The sequence below is a fragment of the Motacilla alba genome, chromosome 9 (genome assembly GCF_015832195.1).
Source record: "Motacilla alba alba isolate MOTALB_02 chromosome 9, Motacilla_alba_V1.0_pri, whole genome shotgun sequence".
Lineage (NCBI taxonomy): Eukaryota > Metazoa > Chordata > Aves > Passeriformes > Motacillidae > Motacilla > Motacilla alba.
The window spans coordinates 18,362,733-18,386,916 of NC_052024.1; the positions used below are offsets into that span (position 1 = coordinate 18,362,733).

General features: G+C 40.1%; 2 long non-coding RNA genes across 2 annotated transcripts; one reads left to right on the forward strand and one right to left on the reverse strand.

The window, feature by feature from the left end:
• Positions 1 to 128: 128 nt before the first annotated feature.
• Positions 129 to 15,757, reverse strand: LOC119704784. The gene is made up of 3 exons (XR_005258036.1): positions 15,549 to 15,757; positions 15,358 to 15,457; positions 129 to 2,266 (listed from the first exon to the last, which is right to left on the reverse strand). It is a non-coding gene; the product is annotated as an uncharacterized LOC119704784 (long non-coding RNA).
• LOC119704783 lies at positions 15,049 to 23,861 on the forward strand. The gene is made up of 3 exons (XR_005258035.1): positions 15,049 to 15,281; positions 20,034 to 20,231; positions 21,333 to 23,861. It is a non-coding gene; the product is annotated as an uncharacterized LOC119704783 (long non-coding RNA).
• Positions 23,862 to 24,184: the final 323 nt, after the last annotated feature.

The following is a 24,184-nucleotide window of genomic DNA, read 5'->3' on the forward strand; positions in this document are numbered from 1 at the left end:
CGGCGCGGGGCTGAGGGGGGAGCGCGGGGCGCGGGCGCGTGAGGGGGGCGGCGGGCGCTGCGTGCGGAGACAATGCGGTGCGGGCACGGTGCGGGGCGGGCCGCGCTTTGCGATGAACGCCGCTCTAAAGGCCGCGCCCGAAGGGGCACCTTCGGCTCCTGAGCCGCCGCCCGGAGGGTAAAGATGGTGCCCCGCATCCAGCGCCCGGCCCGGCTTTGTCCCTCACGGAGCGGCGGCCCCGGGGCGGCCGCCCTGCCCCGCCCTGCTCACAGCCCGCCGGGGCTGCCCTGCCCTGCCCTGCCTCGCCTCCTCGACGGCCCCGTGTGCTGCTGCCGGCAGAAACAATAAAAAATAAAAACTGCCTGTGATGTGCTGGCCCTCACAACACACCGGGGAGCGAATTGTGCTGTGAGCTGGATGCTCACATAAGCTAAGTCACGCATAGCCTGATGAACGGCCTGTACCTGTGCCAAATCCATGTGTTTTTGCAATAGCTTTAAATATAGAACCTTAGAATCATTTGGGTTGGAAGAGGCTTTTAAGATAATGAAATTCAACCATGAACCCAGCACTAGGACTGTAACCCCTAAACCACATCACCCAGTGCCAGATCCAAGTACCTCTTAAACACCTCCAGGGATGGTGACCACCACCTCCTTGGACCACTACTCCAGTGCCTGACTATCCGAACCGTGACATTTTTTTTCTGATGTCTAATCTGAATCTCCCGTCTCAGCCTAAGGCCATTTCAATAGCAATGCTTTCAAATGCTCTTTCAGCTGATCTTTCCCATTGGGCATCAGACCCAAACGACCAGGAGTCCATGATGATATTTTACCCATCAGATGTTTTCATTTTTAGTTTCTACATGTTAATCTTGCTTTTGTGCCACTTGTAACCATATCTGTCAGATGGGTGAGGATTTTGGACAATAAAGGCCGAAAAGTGTTGAGAAATCTGACTACTGGGTAAGGAGGTGCAAATGCTCAAAATGGTCAAAGAATGTGCAGCGTTGGCACTTGGGGACATGGTTTGGTGGTGAACAAGGCAGTGCTGGGTTGGTGGCTGGACCTCGTGATCTTGGAGGTCTTTTTCTACCTCAGTGTTTCTATGGTTCTGTGATCCTGATGTGCCATAACTGAATGAACAATATGGGACAACAGCATGAATATTCCTAATCTTGAATAACATTCCACATAAATTTTGGTATTTTTTATTCTAAATTTTGTTTTAATCTTTATAAATTACCCACAGTTTGTTCTATTCATGGTGCCAGGGCCACACATGGGCAAGAGAGCTCTTCTTGAAGAAAGGTGCCTCCTTTCGTGTTGGCAGAATTCACTCAGAATTTTCCAGGATAAAGGAACCACGTAATATAAAGCAAATAGTTGTGCTACAAAAATTCTATGCCTAAAGTTTTCATTGCCCCAAGATTGAATAGACTGAGGTTCATGTATTTGACTACCAAGACACACAGTCTCAATGTCACCTGCTAAAAAATGGTGTCTGGGCTTAAAAAACCAAACCACAAATAAACTGTGCACGAGCTGCTGCTCTTGGGAATAAAAACAGGATGTGGATAAAAAAAAAATTACTCCAAACTGCATGAGGTGCCTGGGTGTCCACATTTGCAGAACTGGGCGAAAGTTCTGGGCTTTAGTGATAATGAGGACTGGCTTGAGCAAATGCAACCTGCATCTGAATTTGCCTGATAAAGTTTGTTTTTCTGGAAGCGTGAGGATGATAGTGGTTAAAGAGACAGGGTTGTTTACATGTTAATTTTGAGGCAGACTGCTGTGCCTGGGTTAAATGGGGGTAGAAAAAGGCTTTATCAGGTTGTGGGCCATAATAATTTGCAGCACATCAACCAGATGATGAATCTGTTCTGAGTTTAGTTTTCAATGAATGTGAAGTATGAGTACGAAATTAAATTGCTTTAAACATTTACTGAAACAAGAAAATGTTGGATCCAGATTCAAGAACTCAAGAATTCCTCTGATAATAGCTACTTAACATTTTTTTTCATGAGACTTTGAAAAGTTTCATTTTCATTTCATTTTTTGGTTTCATTTTTCAACACCCACAGTGAAACTGTCACTTTCATTTCCTAGAGCTGCTGTGGTCCAGGAGATCCTTTGGGTAAATGTGGTTGAACCATTCTCTGTCCTCTCTGAAAACTCCCCAGGTCAGGAGGCAGAGCAAGCTGCATCATGCCAGAAGGACACTAAGTCAGAAGTTGCAGGATTCTGTATCCTTGAGACCTTGGCTGGAAAGAGCAGAAAAAGGGTTCCCTTATTTGAGTGAGAAAAATGAAGGGTGAAGATTAAACACTGAAGGATTAAGATGTTGTCTTCAAATACATCAAGGCACACAGAGGGCATCATGATCCATGAGAGACTGAGGCTGTAAAAGACAGAAACATTACTAGCAAAAGGACTGCCCAAAAGATGGAGACTGACCATTTATCAACTTACTCTGGAAAGAAGTTTACAGTGGGAGGTTGAAGAAAACTCAGGAACAGCTTTTCAGAATGAATTAATGAAAGTTAGTAACTCCTGCCTACTTTATTTAGGATGGAAAAACATTTATGATGGTGCTCTAGCATAAGCAATATAAACCAAATTTTCAAGAGAGAAAACGTCGCAAGCATTGATTTCAACAAATAAACAATCAACCCACACTCCTGTCCTTCCAAATGCCATTTTCTAAAATTCAGGGAGTATGTGGACATACTAGAGAGGGTCCAGGACAAAGCCATAAAACCATTGAAAATGTAACTCACAGTGAAACAGTATCATAGCAGAATTTTCATTATTTGAAATAGTGACTTTTTGTCCAAAAGCTGTTATTATCCAGGTAGAAAAAATATACAAGCCTTTTTAGATTCCTATCGCTATCAATTTTTAAATCAATATTGAGTATGCTCTAGTTCATACATGAATTAGTGGAATCATCTGTGTAACTGAAGGTCATACTCGAATTATCATTCAGGGACCTTCTGACATAAGACTGTTAATGTTTACCTCAGCCAAAAGCGGAAAAATTTTAGCTATTTTCAAAGACTTGGGCAAGAGTGACACAACTGAAATCAGCAACAAAACTGCTTAGAATAGTGATCTCCTAAAGTAAGATTAGTTGTGAAAAAATGCACACATTGATATTCCTCTTATGCTACAAGTAGGATAAAAATTTGTTTGAAAAAAATGTAGTTTTAAACTATCAGGTTTTTTTTGCTGCCGAATAACTTGGAGTGTCTTTTCTGATACAGAACAAAGGTTGTTTCTCTGTTTTTCTGAGCACATTTCCTACCTTTCAGCTAAATGAAAACCCAGAACCATCCTTTCTTAGCATATTTTGTTAAAGAAAAAGGCAAAACTCAAGCTCAACTGAATTCAGACTTATGGTCTTACAGTGTAACAACCTGGGTCTTACATTCCATTCAGTGAAGTGCTGACACTTAGCAACTCATGCCATAAAAATCAAAATAATGATAAAAAATTAATCTAGCTTTGCCTTTAAGTGGGTAAAAACCTTTTTGGTTCCATTGCTCATTCTGAAATTTTGGCAGGAGGCTGATGACTATGAGAGGCATCCATCCACAGACTTCCAACCTTAGCAGAAGCTTAGGAAACAGGGAGCGTGCTCTGTAAATTATTATGCATCATTAATTCTTAGGAGACAAATAAGACAGGTAGATATTTGAAAGATATAAGATCACATTGGCCTCATGTCTTACCAAATGACAAAACCACATTCCAACTCAGCAAAAGTCCTGAAAGAGTTCTTTTGAAAAATTACCTGCTTCCAAGTTTGCTCATTTATGTGTATCTTTTCTTTGTTCTATGAATTGTACTTGGGTGGCAGAAAGAAGTCTGTGAAACTTGTAAAATTACTTCCAGTAAACCTGTGCAAGGAGAACAGAGGATCTGGTATCTTGTGGTAGGACATTGGCATAAAGACATATGGCCTTGATACAGATCATCCTGTTGGGCTCGATAGAGGGCCTGTAGCTGTAGAAAACTCCTTTAGAAAACTCGTGGTTTGATTTGATTTGTTTTGTTTTATGCTTCACTGTGATATTTGCCTCATTTGAATATTGAGCTGAAGAAGAGTCTCTACCATTTTTCATCAGCCTTTCACAACTGCCTTCCTGACCTGCTCCAGTGAATGAATTTTTGTCTGGAGGTTTGCTGAACCCCCCATCTGTGTCCTGCCACATCTGCAAGTGCTGTAAGCAGACACCACTACTGAAAATAGGACCCACAAAAGGTGTTGCTGAGTGTATATAAAAACATTTTTGTGCAGTTCAGTTTTAAGCCCTCTGTTTGGTATGGAAATCAGAGAAAGAATAAATCATAGGTGTTTCTAATTTTGTAAATGAACTTTTGCAGTCATTTGCACCTACCTTTAAAGGGAAAATACCTCGGAAGCCAATTTATTTTTGTGTATTGTAGCTGATGGCACTCACATTTATCTGTGTAGACCAAATGAACTTAAAATGATTTGCAGGTATAGGGTTAAAAATCTGTGTTTAGAAGGACTAAAAGTGTTAAGAATCCACAGAATGCAGTAGGTACTTGCTATTGTATTCTACTTCCTGTTACTGCAGTCTAACAAAGAAAAACTCACGGAGCTAATTAAATTATATAAAGAAGGGATCAGGAACCAATATTAAAAATGGTTTTGATTACAGTCTGGTTTTATGCTGAAGTAATGATGAGCAATATCATTCAGGTTTCATTTGTTCAAAGTCCACAAGATAATGTGCACTTTCAGAAAAAGGAAAATATATACATTCAGGCAACAGACTACTATGTGAAAGTAATTTCACTCTGAATGACAACATATGAACCTTGTTTTTGCATACTGGTGAACTTCTGTCTTACCATTGCATTGCTGATCTTCCCATTTTTGTCAGGAGCAGCACAGGAAAGTAAGGAAAATAAAATGAAAAGTTTGATGTCATTCTAAAAGCAACGAGAAGCACTAGACAATGCTTGCTGTGAACTCAATATTCATCCTGGCACTGTGCAAAGAAACTGCAGAATCATTTCACTGAAATTTTAATGAACTCCAATGAGAACACTGCTCTTTAATGGATTTTGTGCAATGAGTGGGAGCTCATCCACTCACAATCCAACTTTTCATGGGGTTGGCTTGGTTTGCTAATTTTCATTACCACTTTGCATCTGCCTTTTCTGAATGCTGGTGTGGATGCAGCTGGTCCAAACTAACCTTGTGTCTGATTTTGTTCCAAGCCAGGAAGTAAATGCAGTGAGCTTCAGAGGGACCTTGGTACTCCTCTGCAGTGATGAAATGGTGTGAGAAAACCTGCCATAGAATTAACTTCAGGTGTCCAAGCACAGAAGTTCTTGTCTGCACGTGCTAGGAGTTATATCCTTCCTATCACTCTTGCCACCCACAAAAACCCAAATAATTTCTGTCTTTTGAATACTTTCAGGGGAAACCAGGAGAGGAGAGTAATGTTTTTCTTTATAACTGATCCACTTTTGGTCCTTGTTTGGTTCTCAGGCAAGTTCAGACTACCTTTGTTTTGACTTGACCCCTGGGTCAGCTTTTAGTGTCAGTGTCACGTAAGAGATATTTGCATTTCTAGTGCAGGACAGGACCCAGAGCAGGGTTTCAGCTAATGTAGGTTTACGTGACATGAATTGCAATCACCAAAATGTGCATGTTTAATCCCTGGTTCTCAGTATTTGTATTTAATTTCTTAAATTCAGGGCCTGCCCTAAAAAAGAAGCAATGAAGCCCTGAGCAAAATTTGTGAGAGAGGGTGGACAGTGGGCATGTTGCTACCATAAATACATGACCTGATGTACAGAAATTTAGGGCATGAAAACACAAGACATTAGCACTTAAACAAAGGTGTACCTGAAGCAGCAAAGGGATGCATGTCAATCCCAATGAAAAAAGGCAGTTTGGAAGAGAGAGGAGAGAATTTAGAGGTAGGAAAAAGTTAGCAATGCATCTGTGTGAAACTCAGCAAACAAACTGAAAAACTTATTTATTTTCCTAGAGGATTACCTGATATGATCTAAAGCACAAAATTATTAATTTCAAAAGGAGATCAGTTGTTAGCTCAAGGCACTCTGCTGTTGAGAATTCTGAAAGCAGGCTTCTGTCTTGACACACTCTACTTTTTGAAGGCTCTGATACAGCAAAGTACTTAGGCAGGTGTTTTATTTAGCATCTGAATGGAAAGGATATAAGAATGAATTATTAGTAGGCTTAATCTGTGCTCTTCTGGAAAGGAAGGAGTTGAGAAGAAAGTTTTCTTCAAATTTGTTGGCCCAACAATAATGTAAAGCATTCTGTGTTCATGTATTTTCTCTGAAAAGTCCCACCTGTCGAGCCCCAGATATGTATTATACATATACCTATAAATTACATATGTATGTATTTGTTGTATGTTTGTCATTATGTGCATATGTAAAGAAACTGTTTAAATAAATAACTGATAAATACAGAGCCTGGGTCCCCCAGGAGCAAAGATACGCCTTTTACAAACAAAGTCCTAGAATGTTGATATGTCAGTGTTGGGATCTCAGCATCAATTGTTCTCCCAATATGGATTCCATTCAGCTCCCTCAAAAAAACAGGGGAACCTCTTCTATTACTTTAGACATGGGCACTGATTTAAGAAATTAAATACTAATATGCAGAGTAAGGGATTAAACACGCACATTTTGGCGATTGCCAGAAGTAGCTGGTAACTCACATCATACAAATCTAGGTACCCTAAAACCCATCTGTGCTGGTAGATAGATAGGGTGAGGCAGTATGGAACAGAGAGCAGCTCAGTGAAGGGAGTTATCAAGAAGTTCAACTGTTTCCTGTGGCTTCTGTAAATGCTCTTTCAACTGAAGTGACCTTCCTCTGGTACGTGTGTTGCAGTTGTATCACAGATGCCATTGAAGAGGGTGGGATAAAATCTGGACTCTTGCCTTTTTCTTTTTTCCATCTTTCTAAAAATACCATTCTATTAATAGCATAGTGTTTTCCCAGACTGCCTGTCTGTTGAGACGAAAAAGGGAACTCGTTAAGCTTCTTTGGTGATAAAATAGACAGTTCTGATAAATACAGCAAAACTGACCATTCTTTGGATCTAATCAGTAAAATTATCGCGTGAGTGCTGAGGACGTCATGCCTTTGGCATGCTTCCACATCCTTTTCTGAGTTGTTTGATCCCCTGATGCCAAATGCTGTTGGCTGTCTGGCATATAGACACTGCAGCACGTGATTTCACCAGTGATTTGTTGCCATAGGCTCATCAGCTGAGCCTGAAGAGCTGAGGTTGCTTTGACCTGCTCTTACCACAGCTGTATGTGCCTGCTTGTTTTGTTCTGTCTCAGTGGAGTGATGTGTCCAGCCCTGGACTTTTCCTGCTGGATTTTGGAAGGAAATTCATCTGTTCAACGTTTAAAACGCTGCTTTAGACAGTGGAAAAGAAGTGGCTTATTGCAACTACATTAGATCTGTCAAATGGAGGGGCTGAGGAGGATTAGTGCAAATGGATGAAAAGAAACAAGGAGAAAAATGATAAAAAATCAAGAATAGAGGGAAAAGAACAACAGAAGAAAGAAAAGTTCAAAAGAGAGTGGAAGAAAAGTTCCAAATTCAGGCTTTCATGAAAAAGGGTTTGATAAATGAAAAAGATGAGGTAAGAGAGAAGGCTATATAAAAGGAGTGATAGATGAGGGAAATCAAGAAAGAACAGTTTTGGGGAATACATGAAATATACAATGGTCACTTGTGATACTCACATGCTTTTTATTGCTAAAAAAGAATGGTAGAAGAGATGGTTGCAAACATCTACAGTAGAGACCCATAAGATTAATTCATATCCAGCGTAATGGTAACAGGTATTTTGAACATCCAAGTTAAAATCCACTTTTTGCTGCCCTGGGGCAGGAATTGGCTTGCAGTTCTTTAACTCTCTGAACAGTGTGCCCATGTCTGTAGCTCCCAGTCAATGCCACGTCCCATCACAGCACTGGAATAAGCTGGAATGAAGTGGTATTTGCATGGGAAAAGGCACAGCCCCATAATGTGGTGTTGCACCCAAGGTAGGATTCTCCACCTCCCATTTGGGTCTTTCACCTCTGAGGGGGACCGAAGCACAGACACAGTGTTTGACATCCTTGTGTTAGTGTGAAGTGTAATTCCAGCTTTTGCTGTTGAATCTGTTTCACTTACCAAAAACACTTTAGTGCTCATAAAGGTACAGAGCATGTGACAGCAACTATTTAGAAGTTGTTGCATACTAATAACAATCACAAATACAACAGTTCTTCCAGTATAAAATAAAAGCATGCTTATCCAAATCAGTTTACTGGAATGGAAGCTTCAAAAAAAAAAAAAATTTCCACTTTTTGAAGCCATTTTGAGCAATTTTGAATTCACATGACAAGGGTTCCAAGAATCTAACATTTTCATCATTAAATGACATTTTATTTTAAATTAAGGTGACATATGTTTGTTAAATGTGTGACAATAAAACCTGATGTCTTCGCTACACATACTTGTTCCTCTGAGAAAATAAAGTCTCAAATACCCTAAATTCCACACTCCAGAGCAATTTAGATCTCCTTAGAGATCACAGTTTGAACTACAAATGCAATAAGGGCTGCATCCTGCTGTAACTGAAATCTTTCCTAAGTCTACTTCTGCTTTTCAATCTCTCTAATTTTTCATTAGATCAAGAGTCACACATTTTTGTTGGCAGTAAAGCAATTCCAATTTGAACTGCCTTCTGTCTTCAATAGGAATTTTCCCAAAGTACAGAAATAAAAATGTAAAACTTTGCTGTGTTTCATTACTTTCATTCTTTTGAACATTGCTGCTCTGAAAGCTCTGTGTGAAATTATTAGAAGACGGGTTTTGAAATGCTTGTGAAAGTAGATGCATATATGGGACTCAAAGGGCCTTATTTAAAAAAGAAATTTGCCAGTTACCCAGATCTCTGGTTGGTTATGCCCATTCAAGGATACAGAATCCATCATTCCTATGATTATTTTTACATCTGAACTTTTTTTTTTTTTTATAGTAGATAGACTTGAAACTTTCAGGGTCATTTGCCCAGCATGTAGTTGAATGTCCTGTGCTATAGATTCCAATTAGCAAGACCATGTTCAATGGTCCTACACCACCAATGCTGTCTAACTGCTTTCCACTTGGCTTTATATGTTTCTTCTTTGTTGCAGCTGCAACCAGGTCTATCTATCCTTTGATAGAAAAATTTCAATTACCCCAGGGAGAAGCTTTTAGCTTTATTAAGCATTGAAGTCTACACATTTGTTCTTCTGTTGAAGAGCAGTTCAAAAGGAGACTTTCTGAGGAAGTAATCTGATAAATTAGGATAAATCTTGTGGACTTTCACTGCTAATGTTTTTTCCTGTAGACTGAGCCTAAGATTCTGCCAACTCCATGTACAGTTAAGCATTTCTTTAACACTTTTAGCCCCTGACAGATGTTTCTTATACTTCACAAGTAAATGGCTCTTCAGTGTTTTTTGAGACTGCTGTGCTCTCAGCATAAAATTGATGGCACAGAAGGCTGGAGAGCTGTGCCACAGCCTTGATAGACAGTGACAGAAAACTGTTCCCATCTGGTAGCTTTGTGTTGGCCTCTGAGTAAACGAATTGCTTCCTTTCTGAGATGATGGGTGTCAACTGTCCAGGAGTGACCTGGGTTATCTCAGGAGGAGCGAGGCCTGCACACACCAGGGCTCTCCTCTGCCCTCGCTTCGTTGCCGTTGGCCTCTCAGGGGACTGGGGTAGCCAAGGGACATGGAGGAAAGCTGGCAGTAACACTGATGTAAGTCACATCTCTCTGGAGATGAAAAAGGAGCTGCTCTTCCTAATGCTGTCGATCTTGTGTTTTACCTCCTTGGTGGGCTCATTTACACAAGTAAATAAAGCTGTCATTTTATGCTTTTTAATGTTTGAGAATTCCACAAAAGTTTCACGTCTTTGGTTTGAAATCGAATTTCTCATTATTGTCTCTATCTTGCAAATTAATTTATTATTGCATTTGAAGTCCTAAATGCCTCTTGAGAGAGCTGAACATACAGTATAACAATCTGCCCATAAAGAGCAAACATGAGTTACACATTTAAAGAAGATAATCTTTCAGTTGTATGGAAATCCTGTCACTCTTGCTTTTCTGTTTAAGCTTTATATAATAAAGCCTTTCTTGCTGTTTTCAGAAAAGTTTTGGTTCTTGCTCATTCATCCCTGTTCTGTGAGGCAGAAGAAAGTGACACATTAAATCAAGACTGCATAAAGGGGCACACAACTAAATGAAATTTATATCACTGAATTAGAAGACTAGAGTTTTTGGAGGAAATATATATTTCTTAAAGTCCTGAAGTGAGAATAGAGAGGAAACAAAGAAACATTGAGAGAGTTCTCCAAACACACAATCCCACCTGGGTCTGAAGCTGCAGTGTGCTTTTTGGAGCACCATTAAGTTACAGCCACTATCAGTTTCAAACACAGGTGGCACAATTTACATGAGCAAATCTCATCTGGCTAAATACTGTCCCATAAATATACATATTATAATCTGTTATTAATACACAAGATTATATTGTCATAATACATCAAAATATTCCAAGTGGGGATTTGGGGTGAATTATCACTCCTCAATTCTGTGCAGCCATCATAAGGCTGATATGCCACCTACATCTACATTCCAAGACACACACGTTCTCTCCTGTCCCTCAGGACTTCTTTGTCAGCAACTCAACCAACACCAAATATTCCCACTGAAACCAAAACAAAATTGAATAAGAAAGAAAAGAAAATCCCCAAACTGTTTGCTCTCTCTTAGGAAAACACCATTTCATGGTGCAATAAAGATATTAAGACTGGGGCAAAATAATTAAGATTACTGAAATTAATTCTATATCAAAGTCTACAGAAGGACTCCTGTTGACATCAAAGCTTTGTCTTTTCTTTGATAATGAGATTACACTTCATACTTGATTTTCTACCTATTCTTCTGTACAGAGTAGATGTATTGCCACTGTCTGTCAATGATTCTGTACAAAATTCAATCTGTTGAAAAGCAAAGGACATATTTTTTTTGTGCCACTGGGATTGGAAAACCTGCGACCCAAGACCAGACACCATAATTTTGGAGCTGAAACTGTAGTTAGAACTTGTGTTTTCAATGTTCCATCATGTGCATACATCTTTTACGCTTTTACTTCCAGTTAGTCAAGACTTCTCTGTTTCTAATTTCAGCTTGTATCATCTACCCAGTTTCATTAAATACATTTGTATGCAGGTATTTTATACATGAAATGTAGAATATAATTCTTTTGACAAGACAAAAAAAGCAAACAAAAAAGGTCTCTCATGTATTTGAGTCTGGAAAAATGAGCTGAAGTAAAATCCAATTCAAAGGCCACAGATAAGACTGAACAGAAAGGGTTAACTTTTTAATAAAAAACCCGTATCTGCCCATCCCCTTATCAGAGTAGAAATATCATAAACCAAAAATTAATCATACTTTGGTACTCTCCATTTTCTGAAGGCTCTGGTGACATTTTGACACGTAACCTTTGAGAGAAGACTTGGTAAGCTCCAAGGGAGTACTTTCCTTTTGAAACTGTGTTGGGCTCAGGTGCCAAGTCACTCTTCCAAAGCTCAAGGTATTTGCTGCTGAATCAGTCATTGGTATTACTGATTTTTGCAGCATTAAGAGAGAGGAAGTACTGGAGGAAAGTCTTGCACATGCCAGACAGACACATGCCTATATTAAGACTTATGTTGAATTGTTAATTTTTAGTTATCAGCAAAACCGAACTAAGAATCTGCGTGTTCAGCCAAGAGTGTTACTGGTGCAGCTTGTTCACGTTGCAAAGACAACAGCTGATTTCAGTATGAAATGCTGAGAGATTTTTTTCTTCTCCTAGGTTTGAGCTCTTCAGTTCAACGCATGAAATTTTTGATGTTTGCATGGACTGAAGAAGATCATCGGCTCAGCTAGGTTACATCTGACCATAGTTGAAGGCCAACTTCATTTTCTATATATGAAAACAGTCCATTGCAGCCTAGCACACAGCTCTTATGATATCAGTCCATAAGGTATTCCCACCCTAGCTGCTGCCATTCTCCTTCCCTGCCCACACCCTTTGCTTACTTCTGCTCTTTTCTGCAGCAGCTGCCTGTGGATATGAGGTCTGTAGCAGGGCCTTTCAGGGGAAGTGGAGCTGCCTGGTCAGCCAGGGGAGAGTCTGGCTGCTCACACAAGGAGCTGATGGAGAGCTGCTCAGGAGAGGAGCAAGGAGCTGCTGCAGGTGGAAGGGGAAGAGGTTGGAGGCTGCTCAGGCAGGGTAGACAGTGCAGGAGAGCTGTGCCAGGTGAGGTTTGAGCGCTGTGTGGAAGAGGATGGAGCTGCTTGCTGGGAGAGGGGCAGCCTGCAGCTGGACAGGAGGAGGGGCCATGTGTGACAGCTTTCCAGCTCACAGCTCCTGGGGCTGCACAGCCCAGCTTTGCATTATCCCACAACAGCAAAAAGCAGGTGAAGGTGATTTCAAATGAGCAGAACAGTTCTGTCAGAAACATTACTCTGATCAATATGACAGATTATTTGTTTCAGCACAGTGCTTTCACCCAAATGGAACTTTATCTTCCTGATACAATTTTATCTGAGTTATCTTTATTTTATGGACTTCTAATGAAAGATCTGGCTATGATGATTTATACTGAGGATCAGTTTATTTAACCTGCAAAAAAGTGCTCCTCACTACATAACCTTCACATGCTATTAAGCAAAGATCTCTTTTTTATTCAAATATTAGCTGGAGAATTTCCCTGCTCTTAGTGATATTTCCAAGGCACTAATTTTAGAGAAAGTCTGCCAGAGGCAGTCCAAGGAGCTGGTGAATCACTTTCTTTTGGACTTATGATGTAGCCTACACTGTGAGAGTATGCACTGGGGGAGGGACTACATGCTAGAAACCACAAGAATGATCTACAAAGAATAGGAAAAAAAAAAACTTAAATGGTGGAGAATATTTCAAAGAAACCAGGTTCTGCTGCAAGGGTTCTGTGACAATCTCAGCCCGTGCTTCTCAGCATCCTCAGCCATTGTCTCATTTCAGTAAATTAAGGCACCTCCACACCTGATCACTGCAGGAGTTCACAAAGCAAGAAGTAGTTTAGGTCTGTGGCTGATGCTGGTGCCTCCCAGGCTGAGAGAGCACTTCAGTGAAGTGGCTTTGTGTCAGTGAGACAGGCACTCGTGCACATGCAGCAAATGTTTGTGTCTTAATGCATTTTCCTCTCCAGAGAAAACACACATTCTATAGCCTTCTTGTGTCATTGCTCCTCCTGCATTGCTCCACTCCAAGGTATTGTTTCTAGAACATGTCTTCAGTCCTTTCTCTGTGCAGCTACACAGTGGCTCAGACAGCAGGTATGTGCATTATGGCCCCAGGCACAGGAACTTCCTTCTAAAGAAATAGTCAAAGTCATTGCAATAATGAGGAAATAAAACAATGAACCCTGCAGGTTGGTCTCCTGCAGTATGTAGCTGCTATTCACCTGACAAATTAACAGTGGGCAGAAAATAACACTACTACTATTACTGCATGTATCAATAATACCAAGGAGAAGGCAGCAGCTGTCTTTGCCTTCATCCCACCAACAAATTAGCTGGCACCATCTAATGGGATCTCGGCTATCAAGAGTTGTCCAAGCCCTGAAGGAATCTATTCAAAGCAGAATAGGAAGAGAGAGCTTTAGGCCTGGTGAAAGATACACCCCTCTGTTTCACTGTGCCTTCTCCTCCCACCTGTGAAACAGCTTTGTCTGGGAATGGCTACAGCAGATGTGCTGCAGTGTTAAGTTCAACAGGACTCTCACTTTAACAGAAAAAGCTACTATTTGCATGGAATCACTGTCTCCTGGAGCAGCCTCCCAGCAGGCACTTGTCCCTACAGGACAGGGCTAAGCTGAGCCTAATCCTCAGAAAACTCAGATCTCAAACACATCGCTGGCTTGTGACTATGAAGTTACGAGGGCTGCCAAGGACAGGGAGCTTGTCACACCAGTGCAGGTGGCCCCTGGTATTCACCAGAAAACAGAAACCTCAGCACATCTAGTGGCAGAGCTCCAGAGCAGCCTGAGCACCCCGTGCATGGGCTCCTTTCGGGGCTGTGGAGAAAGCTCCAAGTGAGGGGCACAGTACCAGCACCAGCACTTGGCTCTCTGATTGCTTCACTTCTTCTTCCAAGAGACTACAGGATCAGAGAATAGAGTTGAAATTTTTTCTAGTCTTCAGTATCTGATTTTTCCTGTACTTGCTTTTATCCTTGCTTTCCTTGGTGAGAGACATCCAAAATATTTTTAATTTAATTTTAGGATTTGAAAATGCAGTCAGGCATGTTTATTAAAAGCCACTGGAGTTCAGCTGGGAAAAGTGCCAGAAAACTTTGCAATAGTCTTAAGTAGGCTGAAACAATAGCTGGATAGGCTCACTTTTGAGAAAAGGAAGGTGTTAGCCACTGCAGAGGAACTGAAAAGAGAACTCAATCTCTTTCTCAGAGTTTTGTTCAGGTACTAAAGGTTTTTTCATTTCCCTATCAAAATATTAATGTAACTTGTGAGTTGCAGATTAACAGGATGAAATTCTTTAGGATTTATAATTAAAGAGTTCATAAACTATTTAAAGTTTATAGTAAGTCTTTGGAACTGATGGTCTGATAATTTAATTCAGACCTGATCTACCAATAGCTTATAAATATATTTAGATTAAAAAATTCTTCAAGTATGTATTCAGTCAGTATGTGGACTACCTTAACTTTTGCTTTTGCTTAATACTGGTGATACCAGCCCAGTTTTAATTTCCCACTTTCATATTTTTTTCCTAGAGAGATATAACAATTTTTAAAACAAAATAATCATTTAATAAAAACTTCATTCTTAAATCAAGCATCACAGAACCAGAACCTTTCCATATTGAGAGAATGTTAAGTGATCAAAGAACAGAGGAAAACCCCAATGGGTTCCCAATTAGTGTTTGGGTCTCTCTCATAGTCCTACTCTTGGATCACACTAACAAATCCCAGTGACACATATCAGCACAGATTTGTACCTTTGAACAAGGCACAGTCCCCAAATATGGCAAAGGAGCCACCCCCATAGTGTGACCCCGCCATGGCACTGGGCAACTGGAGCAGGAGATAACCTTCTCCTCCCTCCAGAGGCCTCCGAGTCCGAGGATAGTACAGCAGCCAGCTGGACAAAGTGAGTTCCCCAAAATAATCTTTTCATACACTGGATTTCCCTTAATATCCCATGTTTAGACGTGGGGGAGCCTTACCTTGCTGGTCACAGTCTTTGCTGTATGGCCATGCTGGATGACCACCTGCTTTTTTGGCCATGGCTCAGCATAATGACCCAGGGGAAGTACCCACAGCAACCTGAAAAACAGACTCAGATACTTAAATAATGCTCTGTAGAATGCTGTGTAACCTCCCCTGGCAGGTAATGGTTTGAATATGAAGGTATTACTGGACTGCTGGAGCTTTTCATGCAGCTAGGACCTTCTTTCCATCAGGAGAGAGAACAGCAGGAGAGATGGTTTTGTGGTTCCATCTCCAGGCCCTCCTGCTGCTGGCCCCAGCTCAGCCTTCTGCTGAGCTGGCACCTATGATGCTTTCTAGTCAAACAACACTCAAAATGGGTTTTACCAAAACTCTGTATCTTCTAAAGCAAGTGCCTTCTTCTCACCTCAAAGTCTTTTGACCCAGCCTTATGCACATGAAGTCCTTGTCAAGTGATGTGTGCAAAAGCCTACACTTGAAAGGCTGAATCCATGCTATGGTTGCTGTTACTGCATTCTCTGGCAAAAGCTGTAACTGCCCTCATTCACAAAGGCATGACAGGTATGCACGTGCACAGATTTTTCAGGATCACTGCTACCCATACCTGCAGAGGTGCTGTCATTTATGTTTTCTGCACATCTGTTCTCCATTAGGAAAGCCCAGAATGGCAAAACCTGGCATTGCTTCAGAAGTGATTTACCTGAAATTGTACATGATATTTAACAATCTCTGTTAGGGCCTTTTTCTTCTTTTGTGGTGGGAGATGCCTACGGGAAATCTGCATTACAACCTCTCCAACTTTAACCTCCAAAAACTTGAAGGGGTTGCATTCTCAGACACAGCATAAATACAGTTAATCTTATTTTTCTGTATTTTGTGATGCTGCTGCCATCTAGAGTGTAAAAGTAACACTGTGTCAAGCAATAGCATCAGCAGTATTTAATTAATGGATTTTGTATTAACAGGGAGCAAGTATAGTCATAATCATTCATTTTTCTCTATTTTGTTCCACTGCTGCCACCTAGAGCTATAAAACACGTAGATTATTTTTCTAACTGCATCTGTTTAATTAGTGGCTATTTCTATCTGTGGATGATACCTTACTTTTCCACAGTTTTATCATTGCTTTGGCTTGTCTCTTTGTCCTGGATGCCAGCATAATCCGAGTATGCCACCTTATCATATTTTCTTAAAAAAATTAACAAAGTGATTAAGCCAAGTAATTAATTTGTTGCAACTTTACGTTTTTAAAGGTCATCTTTATAGAAGAAATTATCTTATGTCAATCTATCTGGTTTTTTTTCCAGTTACAAGACATCATTCATTATAGAAATTTGACTTAACATTCATTGAGACCCCCTAATTAGAATTAATAGGCAAAAAAATACCCTGCTATTGTCATTAACAAGGAGACACAGCTGCTTGTTGGTTTTGTTTTGGTTTTTTTTTTTGTAAAAAACCTCAAGATTTTACGGGGGATTTGTTTGGGGTTTTTTTTGGGGGGGGGCACAGAAAGAAACACACAAGCCTTGGGGACTGTAAAACAATCAATAAAAGAAAATAATGAATAATAGGTTACCAAATCTGCAGTCACTAATGCATATGACCTCCTTGTATATTTGAAGGTTCAAAAGAAGTCTCCTTTGATGCCTAGTAGGTAACTACAGAAATTCCTGGAAGAAATCCTAGGCATTCTTGTTCTTTTAGCCTATTTAATTTTTAGACAGCTTTGGATGACTGCACTGGAGGTAACAGCAACCCTCCAAGATCAAACATCCACCAACTCTTTACCTGGATTGTTCCTTCCTCTTTGCTGATGTAATCACTTTCATTATCCCTCCTCAGGTGGCCTCACTTTGTTGGGAATCCTTAGCTTGTCATGTCTCGTGGAAACAGTGGCACTTTCTATATCTTTGTTTGACAGCTCTATTACAGTGCCTCAAAACTCAGGAATTTAATACATAGGCCTCCTCAATATCTCTAATGGCAAATTTCATGAAAAAAACCCCATCTTTTCTTGGACTTTGATCACAGAACTTTCTCTGGCTGCCTGTTCTTGGTTCCCAGTTCCTCTGGCTGTGCCCCTTGCCTTCTTTCACCCACATGTGAAGCAAAGTCAGTGTCCTGGTTTTGTCTTTTCAAACTATCTGAAAATTCCTCACAGCTCTTGGCACAATGGCCTCACCTTAATAGCAACATGAAAGTCACACATGCTTCTGTACATGCTCCAAATAGCTCACCCCAGGAAAGCTGCTGCAGATAACAGGGAGCCAAATGGAGCAGGGTTTTATTCTCAGGTTGGTGTCGTTTGGCTTTTAGGCTGTAACATGGAAACTTTTGAATGATACATCCAATCAGCTCCACCATTTCTCAAAGAATGTCCTAGGCATAAATTCATAGATATTTACAGATTTAAGCAGAATCAAATGAGAAAAAAAGCTAAACAGGGAATATATGAAGCTCAGATATTGAGCTGGCAGACCCAGAGGCTACAATAGGATCTGTAATTGCCATCAGATCAAAGCTATTAGCAGCATGCAGTGTGACAACAAAATATCTCATCTCTGCTTGTGTTCCCATTGTGGAAATAGGAGAATTAATAATGGTGTGAGAGGAGCGTGGAGGGAAGAGGCCATAAAGGTCCAACATGTATAAAGTGTGAAGAGTGAGTGGTGTGGGCATGGAAAGAGTCCCTGTGGGGCTGGAAGGAAGGACACACACCTGGGCATGTCCAGGCATTGGGGGGACATCCATGGTGGAAAGAGCAGCCTCGGAGCATTCCCAACAATTTGTTTTTATAACTTCCAGAAGGTTTTTTTCCCATGCCAGTTGTCCTGTCCCTGAGCTTCAGCCTGACAGGAGTGTGAAACCAGCAGCTGTCCAGGTACCTCAGCATGGAATGATTCTTCTCAAAGGCTCACCCTCTGTGCAACTTCCTTTTGGTGCTCTGATAAATTTTCCAGTGAATACAACTTCTATGTGGTTTGTTAATCCTTTCCTGGCATTTGGTGCCTGAGATGTGTAATGCAGGCTGTCTCTCAAACTATGAGACTGGTAAGTTTTACTTCACAGAGGCAGTCCAGAGATAATCATTTCTAAATATTCAGATCAGGGCATTTTGATGGCTTCCAACAGTTGAGCTTGGTTAAGGCCAAAGAGAAAAATGGGAAAAAAATATCTACTAAGAATGGATGTAACACTCCTAAATTGGTTCTACTCAGAGTGATGCCTTTTTTTTTTGTTAGTTAAATAACAACACTTCTGCATTTCAAAATGCACTCAGGTATCTGCCACTATCTTTTTGTCTTCATCTTTTTTTTTTTTTTTCAAGTGAGTTATTTTTACCTTAGGATAAGTCTGAACTCATTCAGTAAGTTTGATTTTGACAGCTTAGCTTTCCCTTGGTGTTAACAGTTCAGCACAATGGAATTTATGTCAATGTGCTATCTTTTGCTAAAAACACACAAAGAACTTTAGGAGTGCTTATGAGATTTAAGAAAAGCATTCAAATCCTGATCAGCAGAGAAGGTCTACCCAACGCACAGAGTTGATAGTTTGATTCTGTATCAGAGATTCCACCCAGATTCACACTGGATCCCTGTTGTATCATTTCAACATCTCCTTATGATGTGATTCATAGTGTTTCAGACATAAGGGTTCCCATTCTGTTCACATTATTAAACAAGCATAGCCTTTGCTTTTGACACAGTGTTCAGACTCATAATGCCTCTGGTAATTATCTTTCACTGAACACCAATATTTATTTGGAAATTTAAAATGGTAACTAATCAGGTACAAAATCCTGCTTTGAAAATGTATTCAGACCCTCAGTAAGAACTGCTCCCATGTCATCACAGCTTTGTCCTCAAGCTGTTTGTTCAGATGTGCCTTTGCTCTTCTACCTCAACAATTTTTCCTGTGCGGTGCTCAGGAAAAGTAAGTAATATAAGTAAATAATATAAAGTGAAGAAAGGCGGTACAATTTACTAGAAGGAAATGCTGTAAATGGGAAAAACTAGCTTTAGAGTGTTTTGGGGCTTGAAATAAACAGCAAAACTGAAGCTGAGTTTTGATACAATTATGCCAGCTTAGCTAGACACACTATTGCACCCCTTTTCATGGAGCAGTTTTGAGATATTTTAGAGTTGCTCCATATTTTTGAAAACCTATTATTCGTTCTTTTTACCTTTTCATTTTCTGCAGTTGTGCCAAGGTGTACATTTCTCAGGACTGCAGTTCAAGTCTGTACCTGTGTGCTAATATCATCTTTTGGACAGAAGAATTTTTCAGTAGCTCACAAAATAGTTGGTCAATTTACTGCAACAATTGCTTTGGCCTCGTTATTCTGTCTACCATGAATATTTGGTCTGATCAACCTCACATTGCACAAATTCATTAGTCAGGTTCAAACCATAAGAATCAATGCTCTTATTCACCAGTTTATTGTAGAGAAAAAATATTTTTCCCAAGTAATAATGTTGATCAAAGGTGCCTTGAAAAACATTTCCCTTTAAAATCACTGTACAGCAAACAAAAAAGGTACCACCTCCCATCCCTGGGATTATTTCAGTACTTTATCCTGTGGCTGATGGTTGAGGAAGACATTGTTGACTGCAATGGGTGGAAATGAATATAAAAATCACAATCTTGTTTTTTCTCTGACTCTGTAAAGGTCTAAACTGCAGCAGCCTGCAGAGAAGGAATCAGCCCCTGTGCTCTCTGGGCTCCCCTGAGGCAGCACAATGCTGACCGTCAGACAGGACTTCAGGAACCTGGAGAACTTGAAAGTGTGCACGGCTATGGCACATGCACATCTCCAGCATCACACTGCACCTGCATGGAGCACCCGAGGACATCTGAGGAAATTTGGGTAAGCCCCACTTTAAAAGCAAGCCCCTTAGTCATCAAATTCTCTAAGAAATATATTATAAATTCCACCTCAGATTTTTTCATCAAATTAACAAGAGCTTGTACCCCAGAGTTTAGCAAAGGTGCCCATCTTTGGTTTAACATGTGGAGAGGGGGAAGCAGAGGAGGGCATTCAGCATTCCCAATTCTGTCAGTCCCCCAGAGAGAGCCTTTCTTTCATATTTTAGAATTCAAAACTTTGGATTTTTGAATAGTTACCTCAGTTGTACTACAAAAGGTCTCACTGTATGTATAGGAAAAAGTCCTAGAGTTTCAGTAGTTTGTCAAAATTATTTTGAAAGCAATAAGTAAGTCTAAAGGAATTTAGTTTTGTCTATCCAGAAAAAAAAAAAAAATCAAGAATCAGTCAAAACCATCTCCAGAGAGAGGTAAACTCTTTAACTGGTGCACAAGTCCAGTAAAAAACATTAGGTGCAGGACTATATCATTATTTTGTCCTTCCTAAATGGTTCGCAAAGATGAAACAGAAATTTGTACAACACTCCAAGAAAGTCCATAACTTACCCTGATATTTCAGAACTGCACTATGGAGACCATGAATTGTCTGTATTTCCCAAATATCATCTCTGCCAATTTTCATTGATTGGCAATTGTGTTACTTCTAAACAGAGTCATGGTTTTCCAGCAGGACTGTGTATTCCAGGAATAGCTAGGAATTCAAAATAACACTTAGGAAACAATGATTGGTAGATGTAGTGCAACCCTCAAATTTCTTCCTCTGTTAAATTAGATAAAGCAACAATGCTAAAGCTTGATACACTTGTTTAAAAAGTCCAGATTCTGAAGTTCTGTGCAAACAGGGCATCTACCAGATACTTGTCATTTAGGTGTTCCAGTATATTTTCTGTCATAGGGAATTTTAGTCTAAAATAGTAATAATTTTATTTTAGAAAAATAATTGATATCCAAACCAGAGAAATTATTTTGGAATAAAATAATTTGTAATTGGGAAGATGGGGAATTATTCCAGACTAGGAAAAGTGAAGTTCTATTACCTGTGTTTACAATATCATTATCATAACTTTATTTTTGTTTATTTGAGTCCAGAGACTCAAATCAGGCCACTCCACCAAGCACTGCTCAAGCAGAATGGATGTGGAATTCCCTTCCCAAAGCAACCAGGGAAACCTTGTAAGAAACAGCAGAAAAGGAGTAACTTCAAAAGGTGCTTGATGGGGAGTTACCCCTGGAAAGACAGAGGCTTTAGGCCTGAATTTAGAATCAAATTGCCCTTGTTCCTAAACACCAGCTTTTCCCCTCTTGCCCATTTCTTTTGTTCTGCCTGATTTCATGAAGACACGAAGCTGAATTTGCAAACTCACAGCCATTCCCATGGCAACAGATGTGATGTTATGATGTCCTCTCTTGGAGCACACAAAACAAGCAACAGAGCTGGACTATGGAGGAGTAGCAGCACTTCATAACCCTAAAGATGCACTTGTAAAATCATTTTTAGCTGATACCATACCCATTCCATAGACATCAACTACCACTTTCCCCACAGGCCATGATTCTTTACAGAAGCTGAGGAGTTAAAGGGCTGATCTAAAAAGTCAGTGGAAAGTCTCCTGCTGTGTTTTGGGGAGCAGGATTGGACAGGAGACCATGTCCTGTAGGTAAATATTGTTGTTCTGGTTTAAATGGGATAAAAAATAACTCAATGTCATATGATTTATCTAGAATAATGTACTAGAACTCAGAAAGATCCATGATGGAATTGATAAATGACAGGATAAAATAAAATATATTAGGATTTCTTTTTAAAATAAATTGTAATCTAACATCAGCATTCTACTGACCCTTCAGGTTTGCATCAGAAAATGGAATTAATTCTGCTTAGAAACAGTGAGTTTCTATTTTCTTTAGGAGACCCAATCCTTTTCTTTATTGTGGGGTTAAATTTAAAATGTGATTTTAAGTTCAAGGTGAAACACACAGTGAAGTTCCAAAAAATTATTGGGGGGAGGGGAAAAAAAGAGGGGAAAAGAAACCGTGCTTCATTATATTAGGAACTTGCTTGACTGTAACAGTATTTGTAGAAATATAATATTTAAAGCTATGGAACTCAGTTCTGCTGCCATTGAAGCCAATGGAGATTTTGTTTTAATCATCCCCATTGTCAGGTTTATATTTTAAAAAATATTTTATTATAAAGAGCTATATATTTTAAAAGTGTCTCTTTGATAAATGGCAGCAGCAGAATGGGATCTTTGAATAAGCTCTTTGAAGCCTGCAGTTTTATGAGTTCAGTGCCTTCAGAAGCTTCTAAAGTAGTTATAGACAAATGGAGACAGCCAAGGCTTTGCACGCCTACTTCAAACATGAGTGAGTGACTAACATGAAATTGTAGTGGCCATTAAAACTTCAAAGGAGAAGTGTGACCTGAATATTACTTGTCATCGTACAGGATTTCTTACTGGAAGATCTGATCAAGTTTTTATAATTATAGGATCTCCTCCAAACGCCAAGATCATGACTTAGTTACATTATTCTGCCTCAAATAAAATTTTATTCCTGAGATTTCTTTTGCAATACCAGTGGCAGCGAACACTGGCTGGAGAGTCGCATGGTGCTGGCTCCCCCTCCTTGCTTCCAGCTCGGTCTTGTCTCTGTCTTGCTGAAGCTGCAGCCTCACAATCTCTTCTACCTCTTCCTACCACTCCTGTTGCTTTGCCCAGAGATCCTTTCCTTCTGCTGCAGGCCATAAAACCTCTCTTCTTACAACTTCCCCTTCATAACTCACAGTGTTCCTTGGGCTACGACCAAACTTCTCACCATCCTACAGACACAATCACACGAGTACTTATGATAATGAAGAAGATTAAGAAGTCACTGTCACCAGTTCCCCTGTTGGCTATCTCCCTTCCAACTCAGTATAGTCTATGATTATATTATTCCTCCCATCAGAAATGTGGTAACTTTGTGTGATTTGATAACCTTTTGAATAAATCAAGTGATCTACTAATCTTGCATATATTTATCTTTCCTTAGACTATAAAGTCTTCATATAAAATGATTTCTATAATTATATGTGTATGCACACAGTGAAATGTAGTGGTGTTAACATCTCAACAATTATTCTTCTTTCTCTGGAAAACAATGAGAAACAACTGGAGACTTTGGATGATTGAACTTGATTTATGGAGAAGCAAGATAATGTGGCTTTTTACTATTATTTGCTTTAATTGTAACTTTTTATGGATCCTATGTTTATGGAAAAAAATATTTCTTGTATTTTAACGTCTCTTTAGCTTTTCAGCCTCTGTAGGCTGAAGTAGGACAATTATTTGCATGCATACAGTTGGATGATTGATAAGCAAAACTTAGGGTTAGTTTGGGGCTGTGTTTGGGGTTTGTGCTGGAAACAGTGCTGGTAATACAGGGATATTTTAGCTTTGTACAGAGCCAAGGCCCTTCCTGCTCCTCACCTCATCCCAACAGCCAGGGGCTGGGGGGGCAGAAGAGATTGGGAGGAGACAAAGCTGGGACAGCTGATCCCAGCTGAGCCAAGGGGTACCCCAGCCCGTGTGGCATCATGCCCATCACAGAAAGCTGGGGAGAGGAGAAGGATCAGGGGATGTTCAGTGATGGCATATGTCTCCCTGGGTCACAGTGGATAGAGCCCTGCTCTCCTGGGGATGGCTGAACACCTGCCTCTGGGAAGTGGGGAATTAATTCTTGTTTTGCTTTTCTTTAGAATGCAACTTTTGCTTTAGCTTTAAAATTTTCGTTATCTCAACCCAGGGCTTTGTGTCACCTTCACCCTCTGATTCTCCCCCCATCACACTGCAGGGGAGTGAGTGAGTGCCTGTGTGGGGCTGAGTTGCTGCTTGGGGTTGAACCACCACAGCTGCACACACTGTTTTAAAGGAATATGTTAGGAAGCCAAAAGTA